Raw genomic sequence first — 13,111 nt, 5'->3', positions numbered from 1 at the left:
ACTTTTTGGTAAGGGGTTAGCAGCAGCATGAATTTCACCACCAATCTTTTCATGGCCAAATCTTCTGTCACAGTGGAATGTACCGAAAAAGTGCTGATGTCCGCCTCTTCCGCAATTTCTCGGACAGTCACACGACGGCCCCGCATCATCACAGCGTTCACTTTGGAAATGATCTGGTCATTTCAGCATGTTGATGGCCGACCGGAGCGTGGCGCGCTCTCCACCATTGTGCGGATGTCTTTAAACCGGTTGTACCGCTCCTTAATCTGTGTGATGCCCAAAGCATTGACACCGAAAGCCGTCTGAATAATCCGAATGGTTTCCACCTGGCTGTCACCCAGTTTCTGGCAAAATTTGATGCGGCGCTGCTCCAGTCCTTCCGTCTTTTTCCTTGAAATGAAAATCCGATGAGCGCACTGCACATGTCCTCACACAAAGGCTGCTTACCAGAAAATGATGCAATCGACAGGCGTGAAAAAGTTCACACATGCGCACGAAAAGGTCCGATACTTTTCTAACAGACCTCATATTTATGACCTCGTTTGTACAAAAGAAATTTGAGAAAGGTGGCAGACATTATAGGGCCCTCATTTTCATTATGTTTCTTAAACATATGTTGCATACTATTGTGTCTGTCTTCATGTGTGTGTGTGCTATATTTATTTATTAACTTGTTTAAATCTATGTCTTAATGTTTTAACTGTATGTTTTAGTGTACAGCATTTTAGGTCAGCTTTGGTTGTAGTAAAGTGCTTTCAAAATAAAGATGGTATGGTCCTGTGTGTTCTATACATATACTGTGGATATTTTATGCAAAACTAAATTGGAGTATTTTCCATCACATCACATATTTCAGGTTGTCAATCAGGTCATATATTTGTAGAGTACATTTGGAAGGGGGATTTAAGATACTCAGAATAGGAAATATTACTATTGCAGATAGTTATAGATACATACAGAAACAATGTCAATGTTGTTCACCATCAATCAAACTGCTTCATCTGGGACCATGAAACATCCATGAAATATAGAGTTTAAAGGTTGACCTGATTGGGCTTTATCAAGGTTTGGGTTAATCAGTGCTGCCCTGTAGGAATGTTACCTGTCAGGGGTTGGGGGGGGATGATTTCCAGGGTGAGGGGGAAGAAATCCAGGGGGGTTAGATATACTGTTACACCGGAGCACAAGTACAATATCTCATGGAAAAAATAAACAGACACAGAGCACAACAGGGGAAAAAATAAAACATGACCACAAGGGTTGGGACACTCTGACACAGCAGAGCTGTCACACACCTTGGAAGCACACAGCTGACAAATGAGACAGGAAAAGGAACAGATCACACACACACCAGCTGAGTGACAGAGACAGAGGAGCGTGACCCTGAGGTTTACTCTTACCGTAACTATTTCCACAGGCTTTTCTAAAACCAGATCTTTAAATAGTACCAAAATTTAACTTTTTATGCAATTGTGTCTCATTATTTTTGACAAGAATTTAGACAATTATGCTTTAATATTTTGAGTTTTTCCAGCTAAAGTGGTATAACACATGGCTGATTATGTTTATTTGTTTCCACAGAAGGCAAATGTGAGTGGTGCAGTTAAAATGTTGTTTTTTTGTTGTTGTTGTTGTTGTTTGTTTTTAGGAAATTCCACCCTGAATAACAAATACTTCACAGTGTGATGGGATTTATTTAAGTCTGATCCTTTTGCATCTGGCTGTACACATTTGATATGTACAGAATCACAAACACAATCTCAACAAGTGAAGTTATAAAACCCTCCATTATCGCACATATACATAGTAAAATCACCAGTGTTAAATTAACACCGCCAGTGTTCATATGGTCCTACTCTGGCCAGAGTGGGACCATGTATATGTTCACTGTCAGTGTTAATTTAACATGATCAGTGTTAGTTTTACACTGGTGATTTTATTGTGGAGTTAGCAACATTCACTGCCCCAAAACAATAGGAACCGGAAAACTGAAGGGTTGAATGTTTGTTTGTTTGCTGTTGTTGTTTATTTAAACCAAGATCCTTTGCAGTGAAACCAGCAGCCTGACCAGAAGGGTTGCTGATACAACAGACTGGTGTTACCACATAGCAGAATCTTTTTTTTTCTGCCCTTTTTTCGGAAGCATGACTGCGTTCCATGGGGGGAAGAAACAGAGATGGCTCTCCTGGGAGCTCCGCTCTCACCTGAGGGACTGTTTCAGCACTTCCAGAGGAGCAGCAGGAGAAAGAAACGAAAAGAGAAGTATGTATTGTCCCCCTGTTGTCTGATTTCTCCACCCATCCCTCAGACTTCATCAGCCCTCTTGTTCCCGCACCATCAGGGCTGGATAAATGGAGATTCTGAGATTCTGTTTTCAGTCTTGTATTCCTCCACTTGACTTGTATAGACAGGTGGCTTCTCCAGCTCACACTGTGTTTTTTGGTCTCTGTTACAAATAAATTTTACAAAGTCAGTTTCTATGTTTATATAACACACTGCTTTTTGGCAAATTCCTTGTGCTTTCTCAAACCTCTCATGCGCACTGTTCCAGGTTTTCTCCCTCACAGAGTGTGTGAAGAAGTTAAGGCGAACAATCCCATTTGTCTCTTTGTGAACTCGCTGTGACTCAAAAGTGAACGGTCCAATTTAAATGAAAAGTAAATTGTTGGATGAGCAAACTGGAAGGCGTCACTGAGGGTTGGCCGAATTTCTTTTTTATCTTTGTGGGTTTTTTTGTTGTTGTTTTTTTTTTGTAGGAATAGAATTACTGTTTTGGTGAGTTGTTGGATTTCTGTATGGGGAACTTACCCTCAGTATACTGGACATTGTTACATTGACATACATTTGACTACAAAAGTTAACTGCTGTTACCATTTTAATATGGACTCATGCATTAGCATGTACAGTTAGCATGCTGCTAAAAGTGATATAAACCAGTAATAACAGTCGGGTTAATGTGACCATATACGCCATAACTAACTGCAGTTAGCATTTTACTGTAAGATTATCCAATATAAATACCTTTATGCTCCACATCCAGAGATCCTGTAATTCTCTTAAAAAGGTCACTGACATTATTTCATGCACTGTATGATGTATCATGGAACAAGAAGGGGCACTCAGAAAGTGCAACAGTTGTGCATTATATTTTTTTACACTGAGTCGTGCCAATGAATATTTGGCCTTAACATTCATTAATTTCTGTCCAAAAATTAACCACTTTATCCTTGACTAGCACACAACCTTTCCACCATGTTTACTCCATATTGGCTCCAAACTGACTGAATGAAATGGTTATGAGCTTGATTATGACCCTTCAAAGTCAACCAAAGTCAAAAGTCATATGACCATGTAAAAGATGGTATCTGACTGAATATTAGTGAATCACCATAACCATAGATGTATATGTAACCAATTTCTAAATGAGTTTGACCTTTCAAGGTCACCCAAGATCAAAGGTCATATAACCACTGGAAAGGTGGTTATACGAGGTCTGTCCAAAAAGTAAGGGACCTTTTTATTTTTTTCAAAAACTATATGGATTTGAATCATGTGTGATTGCATCAGCCAAGCTTGAACCTTCGTGCACATGCATGAGTTTTTCCACGCCTGTCGGTTGCATCATTCGCCTGTGGGCAGGCTTTGAGTGAGCACTGGTCCACCCCTCCCATCGGATTTCTTTTGTCTGAGAACTTACTGAGAGTCTGCCGCTTTGCTCCATGAAATTTTTTTCAGAAACTGTTAGAGACAGGCAGTTAGAAACCATTCGATAGATTCAGTTGGATATCGGTGAAGATTCTGTCAGCGTCACGCGGATAATGGACTGTTAAAACCTTTTTAAAGACGGCCCACAGTGGCGTGAGGGCGCGCGGCGCGCCAAGCGGCGGTTCGACAGGCGGATCGACCAGATCATTTATAACTGAACGCTGTGTTGATCCGGGACATCATGTGACTACCACAGAAATGGCAACAGAGCTGGACATAGCACTTTTGCAGCACATTCCACTGTTACAGGAGATTTTGTAATGAAAGACGTGCGGAGGATTTCGCACGTCGGCACGAAGCAGCTCAGGACGCGCAGCAAAAAAATAACACCTCCGTGTTGGAAACCATTCAGAAGATTCAGACGGCTTTCGATGGCTTTCAGTCGAGTGAGTATCCGAGAAATTGTGTAACAGCTGGACATGCCCCAACATGTCCTGTGAGACTTCCAAGACGGAGGTGTTTTTTTGCTGCGCATCCTGAGCTGCTTCGTGCTGACGCGCGAAAACCTCCGCACGTCTTTCATTACAAAATCTCCTGTAACAGTGGAATGTGCCGCAAAAGTGCTATGTCCAGCTGGATAATAGCACATCAGCGAGGAAAACAGTGCGATTGATAATGACACTGTAATCCAAAAGTGAATAAAACTGTGGAGAGGCACAATTTTTTGTGTGTGTAGCCAATGACTGGATGAAAGCATTAATAAATATGTCACAGATCTGACAGTGCTGGCCAGTACTTGCAATTTAGGAGGCATTAAAGACTCATTAATACAAGACCGTATTGTTAGTGGCACAAATAGCTTCACAATGAAGGAGTGACTATTCCAGGAGGAGAATCTAACACTGGACAAATGCCTGCAAATATGTGGAGCTACGGAGCTGTCAAGAGAGAACAGCAAGACGGTGCAAGGCCAGACGGTGGAGGAAGTACATGCACTGAAACAGGTCACAAGGAATAACAGAGACAATGAGGTTGACTAAATTTTGTGGCAAAATACATGAGAAAAATAAAACCAAATGCCCAGCTTTTTGCAAAATGTGTAGGAAGTGTGGGAGAAAAAAAAAATTTGCTTCCAAATGCAAATCAAGCGCACAGATTGGTAGGAAATGTAAGCCAGTGCATGTTGTGACAGAGCAGGATAGTGACACATATGAGGACATTATGACCGCAGCAGAAGTGAATGGAGAAAGTGACACGTTGAACCAAGTAAATGAGAGCTGTAGTCAGAGTCAGCAACTCTATGCAGGAATGAAGATGGACAAAACTTCCATAGAGACTGTAGCCACATGCAACATTATCCCTTACATCTCCTAAACCCAGACAAAAGGCTGGAGCACAGAGAGAAAGTGCTAGTGATGTATAACACAAGCAGATTACATCCACTTGGGAAATGCAAGATCAAGGTCAGAAACCCCAGAAATAAGAAAATGTACAGGCTGGAGTTTCAAGTGGTGGACCATGATGACAGAATCCCATTGCTGGGTAGGAAGGCCAATGAAGCCATGAAGCTAATTACAGTGCAGCACGAGAACATCTGTGCCATTGACAGTATAGTGAAAGTGAACTGTGTCCTGTAACGAAGGAGGAAAGTAGTAACGAGCACATGACAATGGAGACAGTCAAATCTGAGTTTGAGGATGTATTCGCTATTGTTGGATGTTTTTTTAATTTAATTTAACCAGGTTAGTCCCATTGAGATCGAGATCTCTTTTTGCAATGGAGACCTGGACAATTAAAAAGTATCCAATTCACCTAACCTGCACATCTTTAAATGTGGGAGGAAACCAGAGCACCCAGAGGAAACCAGGGTTGGGAGGGTTCCGATACAGTTACTAGTTACCTGTTGAAAAATGTAGTCAGTAACGTAATCTAAGTACCATAATATAAAAGAAATGTAATTTGATTACTTTCAATTACTTCTGGATTACTCCAATATCAAATATGCTAATACAGACAAAAGAAACTAAATAGAAATAGTCTTGACCACATAGTACAGTTTATTAAGCAAAAATAAAACTGTTTCTTTAACATGGCATGTTCTGTTTTACTTCACATTATGAATTAAGAGCACCCACAATATTGTTTTAAACACACCCAGTGTTCACCTGCTAAATTTTCAACAAAAAATGCCAAACAAATGAAGGATAATGAAAACTCAGGCGGTGTGCGGATGAATTTATAATTAAAAGTGGCTTGCAGAACAATATACAAAAAAAAAAAAAAAAAAAAAATCTGCTACTTGTTGAGTAAACATAAAATTATCTTACTTTAGTCTTTCACATAGCATTCGCACCATGTTTATCATATCAGCCCACTTATTGAACTTTCAAAATAAGAACAACAGCATAATGAAAACCATTAAGTAAATACAGTCAGTAAGGAGGCGTGGTCACCATTTTAATTCCGGGCAAGTTAGTGATTTGCGTGCATAGAAGTTCAAGAAACAGGTGGAATATACCGGAAAGCTGTGCATGTTGGCAAAGCCAGAAACGGAGGAACAAGGGAGACAATATTTCCTTCTATAAGTAAGTGGTTTTGGTTATTCTTGTCACTTTGTCCATGATATTTGGATGATAAACATCTGTATGTTTCCTGCCGTGTCACCCGATGACATGGACCATTAACTCTTCACTTATGTCTAGTTGATATTTTCCACTGCTAGACCAATGTCTAGTTAAAATACTTGTCGTTAGTGATTAAAATTGTTCGACAACACTGGGGATTTTTTTTTTTAATTTGCACCTTAAAATAATGAGATTATATTGACCAGCGCTGTGCCGCTCACAGTCACACCCACACAGAGAGATGTGTACCCACACCACTGACTTCATGAATAAAAATCGGTCAATAAAGGATAATTGTGTAAAAAAAAATATATAAACGCAACACTTTTGGTTTTGCTCCCATTTTGTATGAGATGAAGTCAAAGATCTAAAACTTTTTCCACATACACAATATAACCATTTCCCTCAAATATTGTTCACAAACCAGTCTAAATCTGTGATAGTGAGCACTTCTCCTTTGCTGAGATAATCCATCCCACATCACAGGTGTGCCATACCAAGATGCTGATTAGACACCATGATTAGTGCACAGGTGTGCCTTAGACTGCCCACAATAAAAGGCCACTCTGAAAGGTGCAGTTTTATCACACAGCACAATGCCACAGATGTCGCAAGATTTGAGGGAGCGTGCAATTGGCATGCTAACAGCAGGAATGTCAACCAGAGCTGTTGCTCATGTATTGAATGTTCATTTCTCTACCATAAGCCATCTCCAAAGGCGTTTCAGAGAATTTGGCAGTACATCCAACCAGCCTCACAACCGCAGACCACGTGTAACCACACCAGCCCAGGACCTCCACATCCAGCATGTTCACCTCCAAGATCGTCTGAGACCAGCCACTCGGACAGCTGCTGAAACAATCGGTTTGCATAACCAAAGAATTTCTGCACAAACTGTCAAAAACCGTCTCAGGGAAGCTCATCTGCATGCTCGTCGTCCTCATCGGGGTCTCGACCTGACTCCAGTTCGTCGTCGTAACCGACTTGAGTGGGCAAATGCTCACATTCGCTGGCGTTTGGCACGTTGGAGAGGTGTTCTCTTCACGGATGATGCGAAGGAGATGTGTTGCACTGCATGAGGCATATGGTGGTCACACCAGATACTGACTGGTATCCCCCCCCCCAATAACACAAAACTGCACCTTTTAGAGTGGCCTTTTATTGTGGGCAGTCTAAGGCACACCTGTGCACTAATCATGGTGTCTAATCAGCATCTTGATATGGCACACCTGTGAGGTGGGATGGATTATCTCAGCAAAGGAGAAGTGCTCACTATCACAGATTTCGACTGGTTTGTGAACAATATTTGAGGGAAATGGTGATATTGTGTATGTGGAAAAAGTTTTAGATCTTTGAGTTCATCTCATACAAAATGGGAGCAAAACCAAAAGTGTTGCGTTTATATTTTTGTTGAGTATACATAAATGTATTGTAATGGTTTTAGGAGCCACGCTGCGTTGAACAGCAGCAGCTCAGCCCAGCAGCGTAGCTTAACAGCACACATCTGTGTAACTTTCAACACTAATATTTGGGAATGTGTGTGTCAGAGTAAGTTTAATACTTTCCTGACATAATTTAATGTAATTTCATTTTACTGGCTCGATATCCAGGTCAAAATGGCATTTTAACACGTATTTTGCAAGCATTTTTCTGAGTGTGTTCAGTCGCGAATCTCCATTGAAAATGCATTAACATCCAGGTACTTCATCAATATTTTGCCCAGTTAGGAGACGTCATGTCACTGTCCATGAAGGAACGTTTCATTTCAAAGAAAAAAATATATTATATACAGATAATATCATAAAATGCATTAAAATAGTAACCCTGCGAACTAATCCCCATTTTTACTAAATATACCTGTAATCTGAATAGGTCTTTTTTTCTGTAACTGTAGCAGAATACAGTTACCTTTTTTTGTATCCTAATTACATAACGCCGTTACATGTATTCCATTACTCCCCAAGCCTGGAGGAAACCCACGCAAACATGGGGAGAACATGCAAACTCCACACAGAAAGGCCACAGGTGGGAATTGATCTCATGACCTTCTTGTTGTGAGGCAACAGTGCTAACCACTAATCCACATCCACATAACACCCCATTTAGAAGGGGAATATACCAACAGTTTACCACTCATAAAACTACCAAAATGCAGAGGTCTAAGTGATGATGATGGCACCAATCAAATAGGAACTGAAGGATCTGGAGAGAAGAGAGATCATAAAGCCTGTGTAAAGCAGCACAGATTGGATAAGCAGCATGGTCTCAGTGACAAAGCCGAACGGGAGGCCAAGGATCTGCATAGACCCAAAACCACTGAACCGAGCACCTAAAAGGAGCCATTTTTTCCTCTCTACGATAGAAGACATCCTCCCAAAACTGTCTAAGGCAGAAAGTTTCACTGGTTGTGATGTAAAGCATGGGTTATGTACATTATTGCAGATGACGTGTTGGTCACAGGGGAAGGCACAACACAACAGGAGACAAACAGAGATCATGACAAGAAACTCAGGCTGTTCTTGACCAGGTGCAGAAAACAAAACATTAAACTGAACTTTGAAAAGTTTAAACTACAACAGGAAGTACCCTACAATGGTCACCTGCTGATGGTGGTGGGACTGCCTGTTGACCCAGAGATGGAGCAATCAGAGAGATGCCAAGTCCAACCGATGTCAAAGGAGGACAGAGACTGGTGGGTATGATGAATTACCTATCAAAATTTTATGATCGCCTGTCTGATGATTGAGAGATCTTGAGACAACACACACATAAAGAGGACATGTGGGAGTGGAGTGATACGCGAGAAAGCATTTCTGAGGCTGAAAGACAAAATATAGAATAGTCCAGTTTTGAAGTACTATAATCAGGACAACTAACTCTTAAGTGTGATGCATCAGAAACAGGTCTAGGTGCATTCCGTTTCCACTGATCATCCTTGAGATGTTTCTACATCTTAACTGGAGTCCACCTGGGATAATTTCAGTTGATTGGACATGATATGGAAAGGCACACACCTGTCTACATATAAGGTCCCACAGTTGACAATGCATGTCAGAGCACAAACCAAGCATGAAGTCAAAGGAATTGTCTGTAGACCTCTGAGACAGTATTGTCTCAAAACACAAATCTGGGGAAGGGTACAGAAACATTTCTGCTGATTTGAAGGTCCCAATGAGCACAGTGGCCTCCATCATCTGTAAATGGAAGAAGTTCAGCTCCACTAGGACTCTTCCTACAGCTGGCCGCCTGTTTAAACTGAGTGATTGGGGGAGAAGGGCCTTGGTCAGGGAGGTGACCAAGAACCCGATGGTCACTCTGTCAGAGCTCCAGAATTCCTCTGTGTAGAGGGGAGAGCCTTCCAGAAGGACAACCATCTCTGCAGAAATGCATCAATCAGGCCTGTATGGTAGAGTGGCCAGATGGAAGCCACTCCTTACTAAAAGGAACATGGCAGCCCACCTGGAGTTTGTCAAAAGGCACCTGAAGGAGACTCAGACCATGAGAAACAAATTCTCTGGTCTTATGAGACAAAGATTGAACTCTTTGGTGTGAATGCCAGGTGTTATATTTGGAGGAAACCAGGCACCATCCCTACAGTGAAGCATGGTGGTGGCAGTATCACGCTGTGGGGATGTTTTTCAGCAGCAGGAACTGGGAGACTAGTCAGGATTGAGTGAAAGATGAATGCAGCAATGTACAGAGACATCCTAGATGAAAACCTGCTCCAGAGTGCTCTTGACCTCAGACTGGGGTGACAATAAATCTTTCAGCAGAACAATTGTTGTGTGGGCCGCCTGAAGAGGAGGTACTGCTGGCTCACCACCAGAGGGCGCCCTGCCTGTTGTCGGGTTTCAGGCACCAGAGGGTGCAGTTGCAGCAGGAGTCCACCAGGAGCCCAGAGCTGACAGCTGTCACTTATCATGTCATCACCACCACCCATAAAAGCCTGGGACAGACATCAGAACTCTGCCGAGTTATCAGCTTACCCTGAAGGTAAACCAACTCAGCCATTTTGTGCCGTACGCACATGTTTTTGCTTCTGAACTCTTTGCAGTTGTAACCTTGTGTATACTTGCAGCTTGGAGCTGTTTTTGTGGAAGTTTGGAGGAGCTGGCATTTCCACTCCTCACTTTCCTAAGTATTACATTAGGCACTGCACGTACTCAGTTTTCCTGCTCTCTTGGAGTGGAGGATTTTCCCTCAGGAAGGAACTGTATTTTTTGCTGACTGTTTGCTGGGTGTGCACACACCCACCCCGTAACCTGTCTCTTTTCCTGCCAGCAGTACCGGATCTGACAGCTGGAATCGGTGGCCACCTGGGGACTCGGGACTTGGTGGCTCCGGTGTGTTGCAGGTCTCCGTTGGCAGTGGAACATCATGGGTCCCGACTCTTCTCTGGTTAGGTGTCTCCTACCCTCGGGCCTGCCCACGCGTCATCTTTGGTTCTATTACTATTGACAGACTAAAAGCATTATTTGACCTGTTGTGCACATGTGCAGCAATAAATTGTATTTATTGGATTCTCTATTGGCCGTTCATTTACGCCCCCTGGTGTGGGTCCGTGCATTTCACTTTCCCCAACAGGATAACTCAGCCACGTCATGGATTCCGAGGGGCACATACCACCAGTTGAACAACCAATGGAGATGCAAGGTGCGCAGGCTCCAGCAGGAGGCGTGTTGGGTGAGTTACAGCAGATTCTAACCACCCTCACTGCTCGGCTGGATTTAGTGACCGAGCAGAATATACTGCTCAATCGTAGGATGGAGGCTCTCACCGCTCAGGTGGAAACGCGCAGACAGGGCGTGGCTGCAGCTCCTCCTCCTGCGGACCTGTCGCAGAACAGAGACCTTCCAGTGGTCATTCAACGGGCCCCCCCCCCATCCCCTGAAGCATACATTAGCCCCCCGGAAGCGTACAGGGGTTGTGTCGAGACGTGCGCAGACTTCTTAATGCAGTGCTCGCTCGTCTTTGCACAGCGCCCCGTGATGTACACGTCAGACCAGAGCCAGGTGGCTTATGTTATAAATTTGCTTCGAGGCGAGGCACACGCCTGGGCTACTGCACTCTGGGAACAGGATTCACGGCTCCTAGTGACATACACTGGGTTTATTCGGGAGTTCAGACAGGTGTTCGATCATCCCGACTGAGGCAAGACTGCTTCAAATGTGCTACTGTCAATCCGACAGGGGCGCAGGAGCGCAGCTGAGTATGCCGTTGACTTCCGCGTCATGGCAGCAAGAGCCAGCTGGAATATGGTAGCGCTCCGCGCCGCCTTTTTAAACGGGCTGTCTCCGGCCTTTAATGAGCACCCGGTGACCAAGGATCAGCCGTGGGATTTAGATGGGCTTATCGACCTGGTTATACGGTTATCGATGGGAGCGAGACGAAGGACGTGGCCTGGCACGCGCCGTCCCTCTCCCTTCCAGGTCCGAAGCAGTGCCGTCCTCCCCCCGCTCCAAAGCCAGGGCGCTCCGCGTGATGACAGCTCCCCCTGCTGACGAAGCTATGGACACGAGCAGGGCTAAAATGAAATCTGATAACAGACAAAGGAGGCTGGCCCGTGGAGAGTGTTTTTACTGCGGCTTGAGTGAGCACATGCAGAAAAACTGCCCCAAGCGGTTAAACGCCAATGCTCGCCCTTAGAGACTGGGCTAAGGGTGAGCCATAATACACACACGGGAACATCACGTAAATCCGCATGACTCCGAGTCACAATCCTCTGTGGGGATTTAACCCTGATTGACACGGGGTCAGAGTGAAATCTACTGGACAGTAGATGGGCTAAGGAGGTAGGGCTCCCTCTGGTGGCCGTTCCTTCACCATTGAAGGTACAGGCACTAGATGGCACTCTCCTCCCAGTAATCACACACCAGACACAGCCCTTAAATCTGGTTGTCTCTGGTAATCACAGGGAGGAGATTGTGTTCTTAGTAACACCTTCTACCTCCAGGATTATTTTGGGTATTCCCTGGATGGTGAAGCACAATCCCTGGATCGATTGGCCATCTGGGGTTGTGGCTCAGTGGAGCGAAACCTGCCACCGGGAGTGTCTAAGATCCTCGGTGCCACCCGGTGAGTCTGCTAAAGAGGAGGTCCGAGTTCCCCCCAATCTTACAACCGTGCCAGCTGAGTACCATGATCTTGCTGACGTTTTCAGCAAAGATCTGGCACTCATGCTTCTCCCGCACCGACCATATGATTGTGCCATTGATTTGGCTCCGGGCGCTGAGTATCCGTCCAGCAGGCTGTACAATCTCTCACGTCCTGAGCGCGAATCAATGGAGACCTACATCCGGGACTCTTTAGCTGCCAGGTTAATCCGAAACTCTTCCTCCCCATTGGGTGCGGGTTTCTTTTTTGTGGGCAAGAAGGACGGCGGACTCCGTCCATGCATTGATTTTAGAGGGCTGAACGCGATCACGGTTCACAACCGATACCCGTTGCCCTTATTAGATTCGGTGTTCACGCCCTTGAATGGAGCTAAAATCTTCACCAAACTCGATCTGCGTAATGCTTATCACCTGGTTCAAATCCGGAAGGGAGACGAATGGAAGACGGCATTTAACACGCCCTTAGGTCACTTTGAGTACCTGGTCATGCCGTTCGGCCTCACTAACGCCCCCGCGACGTTCCAAGCATTTGTTAACGACGTCTTGCGGGACTTCCTGCATCGATTCGTCTTCGTGTATCTAGACGATATCCTCATCTTCTCTCCGGACCCTGAGACCCATGTAAAGCATGTACGTCAGGTCCTGCAGTGGTTATTGGAGAACCGGCTG

Source organism: Thalassophryne amazonica, chromosome 11, assembly GCF_902500255.1.
Source record: "Thalassophryne amazonica chromosome 11, fThaAma1.1, whole genome shotgun sequence".
Taxonomy (NCBI): domain Eukaryota; kingdom Metazoa; phylum Chordata; class Actinopteri; order Batrachoidiformes; family Batrachoididae; genus Thalassophryne; species Thalassophryne amazonica.
Note: the sequence above shows the minus strand (reverse complement) of the source record.